A 12,225-nucleotide genomic window follows, 5' to 3' on the forward strand; every position below is an offset into this window, starting at 1 on the left:
GGATTTTATAAAAATATTCTGCAGTACATCAAAAACGAAAGAAAACCATTAATCAACATATGAACATCACCTCTGAAGTTACAGCGGTTTTATTACAGACACAGCGTTTTGCATTTTGAATAATTTTAAAAAGTTTAAATTTGTTCAGTATTGAACAGCAGAAATGAGGTTTTCTTTTCGGAAGAATGTAAAAGGGAAAAAACAGCGGCCGACAGCCTGTAAACAACAGTAGACTTGTGCGTAACAAGCAAGCGAATAATGACGAAAGGGAAACTGTTCTTGAAGTACAGAGAGAGAGCTGTGCATCGCAGTGGAAGCAAAACAGTAAAAGTCTGAGTGAATTCATGACGATGTTTATGTGAAGCGTTTGGATCTTCTTTTGCTGCTGGTTCGGTCAATATTGTTTGGAGAGAGATAAAACTAACAGCTTTAGAATCGGCGCATAAAGGGCGTGCACACAAAGCGCAGACCCGCCGACAGATCAGAGTCAGCGAGCTGTCGGCTTTCAGCCCCGACTGTGAGAAAAGCGACATCTAACTGATTCTGATCCGCGGGTCGCGCTGTGTGTTTAAGTCTTTGTGCAGAATCCGTGTTCCTGCTCTCATTTACTGTCTTAACTGTTTGGTGGTTCTTGAAATTTTGTGAGATTTCACCTGAGATTCTGGCATTTTGGGCAAAATAAATTTATATTAAAAAATCGATTCAGGATTTTAATGAATCGATTTTACGTTATCCAAGCCAGAATCGATTTTAATCGATGAATCGATTATAAGAACCCACCCCTAGTGGCAAAGGAACCAAAGGTATCAGCTAATAGGCCCCTAGGGATATGGTTGCCAAACACCACAATCTCCGTTTTCTTTTCATTCAGGATAAGGGAATTGTCTGACAGCCATTCTCTGACTTCTCTCATGCACTCGAGGAAGCAGTGCAATGAAGGAGCAATGTCGTCGTCATCTAATTGAAAATAAATTTGTATATCATCGGCATAGAGGTGATAAGAAATGTTATATTTTTCAAAGGTTAAGCCTAGGGGGAGCATATATAATCAGAATAACATTTTTCCATTGTGGGGGGTTTAGTGTAGGAGGAGGAGACCAGAGACTATAGGGCTTTGGAGCGTGATACCATGAGAGGGGCGTGGCCATGATTTTTGTTTGAGGCGCCATGTTTCTGGGCCAAACAAAGCGCTAACGAAAGAAGAGCGAAAGCACTCGGATAACACCAGCTATGGTTTGTACTTGCTGTGAGGTCGTTGTAATGTTAGATCGCACGACCGACAAGGGAATAAGCTTGAAAATGGTTTATCTTTTCATTCTTTCCCCACCTGGAAGCAACATGAGGTAGCTCATGTATCGGATGTTACCAAAAGAAGGCGTCTAGCCTGGATAGCAGCTGTGAGATGAGCTGATATGCAGTTCTCTTCCATCTCCAAATATCCGTAGGTGTGCTCCAGACATTTTCATTCCGGTAAGTTCTAAATATGTTCATATTGTTTTTCTTGTGACATTACCAATTAGTTTGATGTGTCACATGGCCCTCTTCCTATTGAAAAAACAAAAGTTGTATCCAAGATGGCCGACTTCTAAATGGCCACCATGGTCACCACCCATCTTGAGGAGTTTGCCCCCTCACATATACTAATGTGCCACAAACAGGACTTTAATATCACCAACCATTCCCGTGTTATTACGGTGTATCCATATAAATGGCCCACCCTCTACTTCATCATAAATGTAACAAAGTGTTTAGAAAGTTAGCACATACATGTAATTTTTCAGTTTTTAATGCATCCATCTATAGAACGCTGCATGTTATAGTATAAATCTGCCTGTTCTCTTTCAGAAACCTGCCTGCAGAAAATGAACCTAAAGCATGTAATGCAAGGATGTAATCACTTTCAAGATAGAGAAAGCATAAAGTTTGACTTTAAGTGACAATTATGGACACCTAATATGATAAGGAGATTCTGCAGGTCATTAATCAATGTATAAAACTATAATAAAATGTACTTTTAGTGACACAGGACTCAAACACGGAAGCAAGATGTATAATTAGAATTATTTATAATAAATATGAATAAATCATTGGAATTTCTTTAACCATAAAGAATAACCAAATCCTTCAGGACAATGTCACATCAATGCACTGAACTCACTATGTTATCAATCTAACAGCCTCCACATGTTCTCACTTTAATTTCCCCCTCATGAATGAATTTATGCTTGCACTAATTCGAATGTTTGGGGGAAAATCAAACGCATTTTACTCGCAGTAATCGAGCTGACTTACCTTTGAATGACGACATACTCACAAATCTTGTACCCAATCTTTGATGATTTAGATGTGTCCTTCCAGAGATTTATAATTGCGAAACTGGTTCACCTTGTACACGCTGACTCCACAGACAAGATACGAAAATATATCAAGCTACGTCAATAGCGGTTGGTCTTCAGGGTTTCTACTCCACGGCCGTATTTCATACTGGTCCACATTTCCAATGCACGCTATTTTCTGCAAGTACCGTCTCTTTGCATCTGTAAAATACGTAAAAAAGACGTAAAATACGTCCCCACATGACTCTGTTTACGCTGAGCAATTATTGTGAGTGCGCACGCACTGCGACACATATGACTATGAAAGTCGGAAGAGGAAGTAGTTTCTTGCAAGTTAGACATCCAAATGATATAGTTTCTTTTTCCTGTTAATGATAACCTATCAATTTTCCACAAATTACTAAAATATCAATATTTTAATAAGTGAATCTATTCTAGAACATAAATAACCGGTATCAGAGGAATGGATATTTCAATATTGATCCGCACACCAATAGTAAAAATTGCACAGTCTGACCTTTCTTTCAGAACATTTCTGGGAGGTTTGCTCCTGGAAAGTGTTGAATGTTTTCACTCAGAAACACAACTTCTGATATTTTACTTGTTAGATTATGTTAAGAAACACCGCAATGATCCAGATCATCAGACAACCCAAACTTCTGTGTTTATTGAGCTGCTCACACTTGCTGGTGATACAAAATGCATTTGAATAAAAGCATTTGGCAGCTACTTACTTTCTCAATTCCTTTAGAAGCAGTAATTGTATACATAATGTTTAACAAACTGATGCATTTTAGTTTCATTTGTGTTAAGAAATAATGACAAAATGTCACTGTTAGCTTATAGCATTTTTCAGGCTATAAGGCGCACTTAAAATCCTTTAATTTTCTCAAAACTCGACAGTGCGCCTTATAATCCGGTGCACCTTATGTATGAATTCTGGTTGTGCTTATTTACACGGCGCTCAAAAATGTTTTACTACGACTTTGGTAAGCTATGAAGCCACACTGCTTGATGGATTGTCAGAGCATTACGGCTACTGTAGTCAGGAGCCATGTCGAGTAATCTGGTTACAAACTCTGGTTACAAACGAACACTGCGGCATCAGTGAGAGTTTAAACTGTCTAAATTCTTTCATCTTCAATAAAATGGTCAACATTGCTGCTTTACCAGGTGTAACAACTAATTTTAACATCCAGGCATCCATGAAAACAAGATTTATCAAATTTAACGGAGTTAGAAGTTAGCAGGAAGTTAGCTCGCCGGTTTCCACCTAAACATGATATAGTATGTTCTGACTGAGAGATGTCTGAAAAATTAAAAGGTACAGCTCTGCTATCACTTCCAACATAAATGAAGACAGAAAACTAAACAGCAGTGACGTTTGTAGGGTTACTGAAGTTGGGCTAGCTGCTATATAACGATGCGCTACGTGATCGCTAGCAACACATGTTAGCATAACATAAACACAGTGAAGCTGAAGGATGAACGCTAACTTTTTTCCACTGGATAAAAGTTAACACGAGGGTTCCTGAAGGTTAGGGACAAATACAATTGCATTTCAGGATGCTGTAAATGGACCTAACTTCAGAACAACTGAGATAATCCATCCACAATACGAGGTTAGTCCTTAATATACTGCAGCAACATGGGAATAGAGCAGCTGCGAGAGCATTCAACATTAATGAGTCAATGGTACGGATGTGTAGGAAGCAAGAAGAATGAGGTGAGTAAAGTTTAACTTATCTGACTGTTTTATGTACTGATACATGAAAATTTGCAACTACAAGACATAATACTTTTTTTTGTTGTGACTGTCTGTGTATGAAGTGTGTTGGACAAACAGTGAATTATTTTGTTGAGTTTGTTTGTTTCAGAGTCAGAGAGCCGTGTCTCTCCACAGTCAGAGGTTTTTGTACGGCGCCTCAATGAGTTTGTATCACTGTGGTTCACGTTCGGTGGAGGAACCAGACTGGAATTTGGAGGTAAGTTAAAAATAAAGCTGAATTATTCATTTTTTCTTTTAATTTTTATTCCTTAATTGAAAATGTTGAATGTTAATGTTTAGCTTTGTTATTAATATTTTTCTCCAAAAGTCATATTTGGAAATTTATATGTGAAAGGTTATTACAGTGAATAATTGAGAGTGGGGTAGTTCACAGTATGAATGATGATTTCTAGTTTCCATGTAAAGTTTTATTTTGAGGGCTTGTAGGTTTAGTTCAGTCTGACAGAGTCAGAGAGCCGTGTCTCTCTACAGTCAGAGGTTTTTGTACGGCGCCTCAATGAGTTTGTATCACTGTGGTACACGTTCGGTGGAGGAACCAGACTGGATGTTGGAAGTAAGTTAATTAAACTGCTTTTATTATGAAATTTGAAAAAGGTGGATCTTAAAATTAGTCTTAGAGAGCTTGAAAGATTAATTTTTATTTTTTTATGACAATTTTAATATTTGTTATTCTGCTGTTATATGATGGAAGGTGACTCAGAGCAGATGTTTTTTTTGTCTACATTTCTGTCACAGAGAAAGGAAATTTTTATCTGGAACCAATATTAAACTTCATTATCCATCGATTAGTTTCTAAACTTTCCAAATAATAACTCTTATTTGAAAAGGGGATTAGAAAATGTGTAAAATCCAAAGTGTTATTGTGTCAGATGGGCCTTTGAATCGAAAATGCTTAATGATTGATATCTAATCGTCTATGATTCAGACTTTACATGGTTTTAAAGAAAAACTTGTTTCCACATCTGCTTTTATTTCCAGTGTAGTTTGAACACATTTCAGGTCAAACTGTGTGATGATTCTCTCTGTGCTGATATGCATGAGAGGTTTCTTAAAGGGAAGTGAAACAATGTGTGAGTGAATGACTGGTGGAGCAGAAAAAACACCTGACAGAAACTTCTTAAAGGAGACAAACAACTTGTGGTTCCTGTCCTCTAATCTGATTGGTGTTTCCTAGATGACACCCGTCCCACCCTGACAGTGCTGCCCCCCTCCGTTAAGGAGCTGGAGCAGGGGAAGGCCACATTAACATGTCTGGCCAACAAGGGCTTCCCCTCAGACTGGACTCTGTCCTGGAAGGTGGATGGAAGAAGCAGCAGTGACGGGGAGGAGAGCAGGACTCCTGGAGTGCTGCAGAATGACGCCCTGTATAGTTGGAGCAGCACCCTGAAGCTCTCTACATACCAGTGGATGAAGGTGGGCTCTGTGACCTGTGAGGCCACCCAGGGCTCCCAGACTCTGGTCTCAAAGATACTGAGCAGAGATCAGTGTTCACATTTGTGACCTGACTCACTGAGACTCTGCTGCTGCCCTCAGTCTGTTCTCTCTCTGTCTCTGTTTCACTCTGATTTCAAATCTCATGTTTTACTGCTTGTAGTATTGTAATGATTTAAAAAAACAAACAATAAAAAAATCTTCAAATGGTGATTTTCATGTGTTTCAATTTAACTGTTGTTCTGTCTGAAAACCATCCTGAGGTTTCAGTAAGGATGTTTCCACAGATCAGCACATCTGTCTCTGACACACATTTACGACACTCACATGTGCTCTTTCACTTTACATCAAATTCTTGTTAATTCGGTTATTTATAAAAAGTGACGAATAACAGAGAACAATGAATTGCATCCACCAGCTTCACCCAGGTATGAGTAATTTCTTTGTTGTAGTTTCCATCATGTATGACTGTGACGGCTTCATCTGTTGGGTTTAACAGAAACAGTAAAAGATCAGAATGAGTTTCTGTAACCTGTATTTGACTAGTGATGACACACTTCCTCGCTTTCTTCAGTCAAATCAAGACTTTGGAAAAGATGAAATAAAACAGGAGATATAAACAGACTCTCACTAACTTACAGAGTCACCAGTGAGTGGCTCTGAAAGGCCTGGACAGCCACTGATCAACACTGGCCTCTTAACAGCTGTGAGCAGAGAGGCAGGACACATATGCAAACACACAGAGTCAGTCAGCTGCAGCTGTTTACAGCTCAGAGCTGAGAACATCACAATATTTACATTATTTACAACTTGATATTTTGATTAGATTAACCAATGAGCTCAAGGATTAAGATGAGAGATAAAGATAAAGTCGACTAATTCATCTAATTGTATTTTTTATGTGATTGACCTTTGACCTTTGAATTTGTGTATTTATTTTAAACAATGTCAAATGTGAAGTCAGTGTTTGTGTTTTTATCTTTAGTACTGAAACCTTCTGTTGCCATGGTTCAGCAGTGATGCCTGTCTGTTGCCATAGTTACTGAGCTCAGAGTGGGAAATGAAAGATCAGCAGAGTTGAAACTTCTACTGAAATCCACAGCTGGCAGTCCTTCTCTGAGCAGTGGTTGGAGCTGCAGCAGGTGAAGATCATGCTCGTGTCTGACCAACAAGGTCTTCTCCTCAGACTGGAGTCTGTCCTGGAAGATAATCGTGGCATCAATGCTAACTTCTAAAGTGTTTCTGTTTGAGTGCAGCTGTTGGTCAGAGTGAAGTCAGTCTCACACTGATGCCCACTGAAATCATCAGAAACTCCAGACTGTTGGTTTGATACATGAAGAGATTAATATATTAATAATAAAAAAAAAAACTACTTCCACTGTAACCTCGTGTGGTCTAAGTCATCACTGAAGAGTAAAGCTAACCCTAACTTTTCATCTTAACCTTAACACTTTTTCAGAATCTGTGACTTTTAGCAGTCAGTGAACAAAAAGAATGAACACAAATGACAAATATTAAAATATAATGCTGAGACCATCAAACATCAACTCACATCTATAAATCATTTATATAAAGGTTATGAACAGAATTGGTGAAAAGGTTCAGCCTATCAGGAATCAGTCTTCAGTAAAGTGAGGAAAACTCTGAACAGCCCATCAACAGGCCTGATAGCTCATACTTCCAGCTTCTTCCCCACAGGACACTACAGGGGACGCAGTCAAATATCTGCAAGTCCACTGAACTGAACTGCTGGGCAAACTCTCCATTCACCTTCGAGTGTCTTCAAAAGTGTAAAGAGCTGATCCTGTGATCCACAAACAGGACTAAGCACCTGTTCTCCCTCATGGATCCAAACTTTGACTAACTTTGTGAAAACCCTGCTGTAGATGTTTTAGAGAGACTGAAGAGTGTGACCACCTTAAAAGATCCTTTGTCTGTATTTATTTGTTTTTATATTTTATTAAAGGAGAAATATGACTGATTCTAAGAAATTCTATTAATGAAGTCAAACTTACTAATGAACAGATGTTAGTAGTTTAATTTAAACCTGGTGTGTGTGTGTGTGTGTGTGTGCGTGTGTGTGTGTGTGTGTGTGTGTTCTCAGTGAACTGTATCAGTCTCTGCAGTATCTTCCAGCTGCAGCAGTCACTTCAGTTTCTGTTCAGTCTGACTGAGGGAGGTTTTTGTACGACTGTTTTTCACTGTGTGAACACATACTGACTGTTGATATAATGCTGACCTACACAGTAATAAACTGCTGCATCTTCAGCCTGGACTCCACTGATGGTCAGAGTGAAGTCAGAGTTTGATCCACTGCCTGTAAAACGAGCTGGAATCCCTGATACTCGACTGCTAGTGTAGTAAATGAGCAGTTTAGGAACTCCTCCATCTTTCTGTTGGTACCAGGATAAATGATTGCTATAAATATTCTGACTGGTCGTACACTTGATGCTCACAGTTGCTCCCACAGCAGAGCTCACTGCTCCAGGCTGAGTCACTGTGATCTGTCCTCTGGACTCTGAGGACACAGAGACAAAAACATAAAGCAGCTTCATGGTTTTGTGGGCTTCATTTCAGAGGGACAGATGTTGATAGAGGAGAGGAGTTTGATTCTCTGGACTTTACCTGTGAAGCAGCAGCAGAGGAGAGTCCAGATGAGGACGCAGATCAAAGTCATGTTTTTGATGAGGAGGATTTCTGTGGCTTCTGTTGTGATGAAGGACAGCTGTCAGTCATCCAGTGTTCAACTCTCAGGACTATAAACTCTCCCAGAGCACTGGAGCATGGTGCTGCTGATGCAAAGTGCCTCTCTATGGAAATCATCTGACTGTCACAGAGACTTAGATGAATCAGCTCGCATGTTATTGAATATAAGTACAGGGAGTGCAGAATTATTAGGGAACTTGTATTTTTGAGGAATAATGTTATTATTGAACAACAACCATGTTCTCAATGAACCCAAAAAACTCATTAATATCAAAGCTGAATGTTTTTGGAAGTAGTTTTTAGTTTGTTTTTAGTTTTAGCTATTTTAGGGGGATATCTGTGTGTGCTGGTGACTATTACTGTGCATAATTATTAGGCAACTTAACAAAAAACAAATATATACCCATTTCAATTATTTATTTTTACCAGTGACACCAATATAACATCTCCACATTCACAAGGCAAGGCAAATTTATTTGTATAGCACAATTCAACAACAAGGTGATTCAAAGTGCTTTACAGAGACATTAGAAACAAAAACAGATAAAAAGCATGATTTAAAATTGATTAAAACAAGCAAACAAACTAACTAACTAAACACACACATTCACATTCACACCTGTTCGCGCGATCTGAACCCTTATCGTAAGGGGAGCTACCAGTCCTTCTGTGGACGAGCTAATATATAGAAATATACATTTCTGACATTCAAAAAGAAAACAAAAACAAATCAGTGACCAATATAGCCACCTTTCTTTGCAAGGACACTCAAAAGCCTGCCATCCATGGATTCTGTCAGTGTTTTGATCTGTTCACCATCAACATTGCGTGCAGCAGCAACCACAGCCTCCCAGACACTGTTCAGAGAGGTGTACTGTTTTCCCTCCTTGTAAATCTCACATTTGATGATGGACCACAGGTTCTCAATGGGGTTCAGATCAGGTGAACAAGGAGGCCATGTCATTAGTTTTTCTTCTTTTATACCCTTTCTTGCCAGCCACGCTGTGGAGTACTTGGACGCGTGTGATGGAGCATTGTCCTGCATGAAAATCCTGTTTTTCTTGAAGGATGCAGACTTCTTCCTGTACCACTGCTTGAAGAAGGTGTCTTCCAGAAACTGGCAGTAGGACTGGGAGTTGAGCTTGACTCCATCCTCAACCCGAAAAGGCCCCACAAGCTCATCTTTGATGATACCAGCCCAAACCAGTACTCCACCTCCACCTTGCTGGCGTCTGAGTCGGACTGGAGCTCTCTGCCCTTTACCAATCCAGCCACGGGCCCATCCATCTGGCCCATCAAGACTCACTCTCGTTTCATCAGTCCATAAAACCTTAGAAAAACCAGTCTTGAGATATTTCTTGGCCCAGTCTTGACGTTTCAGCTTGTGTGTCTTGTTCAGTGGTGGTCGTCTTTCAGCCTTTCTTACCTTGGCCATGTCTCTGAGTATTGCACACCTTGTGCTTTTGGGCACTCCAGTGATGTTGCAGCTCTGAAATATGGCCAAACTGGTGGCAAGTGGCATCTTGGCAGCTGCACGCTTGACTTTTCTCAGTTCATGGGCAGTTATTGTGCGCCTTGGTTTTTCCACACGCTTCTTGCGACCCTGTTGACTATTTTGAATGAAACACTTGATTGTTCGATGATCACGCTTCAGAAGCTTTGCAATTTTGAGACTGCTGCATCCCTCTGCAAGATATCTCACTATTTTTGACTTTTCTGAGCCTGTCAAGTCCTTCTTTTGACCCATTTTGCCAAAGGAAAGGAAGTTGCCTAATAATTATGCTCACCTGATATAGGGTGTTGATGTCATTAGACCACACCCCTTCTCATTACAGAGATGCACATCACCTAATATGCTTAATTGGTAGTAGGCTTTCTAGCCTATACAGCTTGGAGTAAGACAACATGCATGAAGAGGATGATGTGGACAAAATACTCATTTGCCTAATAATTCTGCACTCCCTGTATTTTAAAGAATGATTAGCGGTTCAACTTAACGAAGATAAAATGGAAGCTCTTGTCTGTTTCCAGGACAGATTTTTGCCAGTGAAATAAAAGGTCTTTGTGTCATTTAATCACATTTAAGTCGTGTGTACGGACTCTTGGGGTACCTCTCGACTCTGCATACATTTAGGATTTTCATGTCAAATCTTTGGTTCTCTCTTTTGTTATTCATTGTTATTCATTTAGTGCCCTGCGATAGACTGGCGACCTGTCCAAGGTGTACCCTGCCTCTCAGCCTTAGACATCTGCGAGATAAGCGGAAGTGAATGGATGGATGTTATTCATTTATTTCTTCATTGTAATTCATTATTCACTCATGTATCATCATGGGCGAGCACCAGCTTACATCATTGAACTTTTTCAGCCATACGTCCACAGCGGGTTAGGCCTGTGATCAGGGTCTGTTTACTCTACGTCATACGAGGCTGAAAACTAAAGGAGACAGAGCTTTTACCAGAGTGACCCCAGACTCTGGAACTCTCTCCCTCTGAGGCTGAGATCAGTGGATGCAGTGGTCTCTCTTAAGAAACAACCAAATGTCATGTTATTAGACTTGAATTTAGTAAACGCTTTTCTTCAATGCTCTGTTATTTACTTTTGTCTGCAGTTGAATGAGGGATTAGCCAGTTTGTCACAATATTGCAGGTGTCAATATTTTATATGGATAGAACTGAAATGAGTAAATAATATGGAAAAATAAAAATCGGGTGTTTTTTTTAAAGATTTTACAAAAGAGTGCTTCATATCAGCTATCAGAATTACACAAGGAGTAAATCTACCGAAAAAAAAGGAAAAAGAAAAAAAGGGAGGGGATAGCTCAGTACGTAAATGGCCTGTATTTGTATAGCGCTTTACTAGTCCCTAAGGACCCCAAAGCGCTTTACACATCCAGTCATCCACCCATTCACACACACATTCACACACTGGTGATGGCAGCTACATTGTAGCCACAGCCACCCTGGGACGCACTGACAGAGGCGAGGCTGCCGGACACTGGCGCCACCGGGCCCTCTGACCACCACCAGTAGGCAACGGGTGAAGTTTCCTGCCCAAGGACACAACGACCGAGACTGTCCAAGCTGGGGCTCGAACCGGCAACCTTCCGATTACAAAGCGAACTCCCAACTCTTGAGCCACGATCTCCCCGTAGTGTGCTTGGCCTATGATCGGAAGGTCAGGCGTTTAAATCCACCAAACAGCCACCTGAGGTACCCCTGAGGTACCCTCTACTAACTGCTCGCCAGGTGCTGGATTGGCGGCTTCCCACTGCTTCACTAATTTAATGGGTTGCAATGGTTCCGGGTCGCTGCTCATGTGGTCGACCGGACAGTCAGCTGAGCAGTTTTGCGTTCTTTTTCTAACTTGAATGCTCTTTTCGTTGTTGTTTTTCACCGTCTGCTCGGTATATTTGTATTCTTTTCCTTTTTCCTTTTCCTGACCCTGACCCCAAGGCTCACATACACCAGGGACTCCCTCATCCAGCTGCAGCTGCAGCCCGGCCTCCGGCTTTCCGCTCCGCTCCTACGGACTACTTTCCCGAGGAAATACTCCGTGGACACGGAAATCAAAAAACTCACAATAACAAGGTAACCAGGAGGAGATCAAAGAAGAGTGGGGTGAGAGCCAGACTCAAGAGGGAGACACACAAACAACGAGCACTCCCGTCCATTATCCTCGCTAATGTGCGGTCGGTCCGCTCCAAGCTGGACGAGCTGCAAGCCTGCGTCAATCACCTGCATGAGTACAGAACTGCCTCCATTCTGGTGTTCATAGAATCGTGGTTAAACAACAGCAACGACAACAGCACGCTTCACATTGATGGCTTTTCACCACCCCTTCATCTGGACAGAGACCGCGAACGCATCGGGAAGCAACATGGCGGTGGCGTGTGTCTGTATGTAAACAACAGCTGGTGCTCTACAGTCACTGTGAGGGAGAAGCTGTGCACTACAGACATCG

At 40.9% G+C, this 12,225-nt stretch overlaps 1 long non-coding RNA gene across 2 annotated transcripts; it reads left to right on the forward strand.

Annotated features, from left to right (window-relative positions):
- The first annotated feature begins 1,195 nt into the window (after positions 1–1,195).
- Positions 1,196–5,412, forward strand: LOC309698044. Of its 2 annotated transcripts, XR_014273993.1 has the most exons (5): positions 1,196–1,233; positions 1,335–1,975; positions 3,928–4,062; positions 4,214–4,321; positions 5,300–5,412. It is a non-coding gene; the product is annotated as an uncharacterized lncRNA (long non-coding RNA). The 2 variants fall into 2 exon arrangements; XR_014273994.1 differs by having other exon boundaries at positions 1,202–1,975.
- The last annotated feature ends 6,813 nt before the right edge of the window (positions 5,413–12,225 follow it).

The sequence above is a fragment of the Aulonocara stuartgranti genome (assembly GCF_965226115.1).
Source record: "Aulonocara stuartgranti genome assembly, chromosome: 22".
NCBI lineage: Eukaryota > Metazoa > Chordata > Actinopteri > Cichliformes > Cichlidae > Aulonocara > Aulonocara stuartgranti.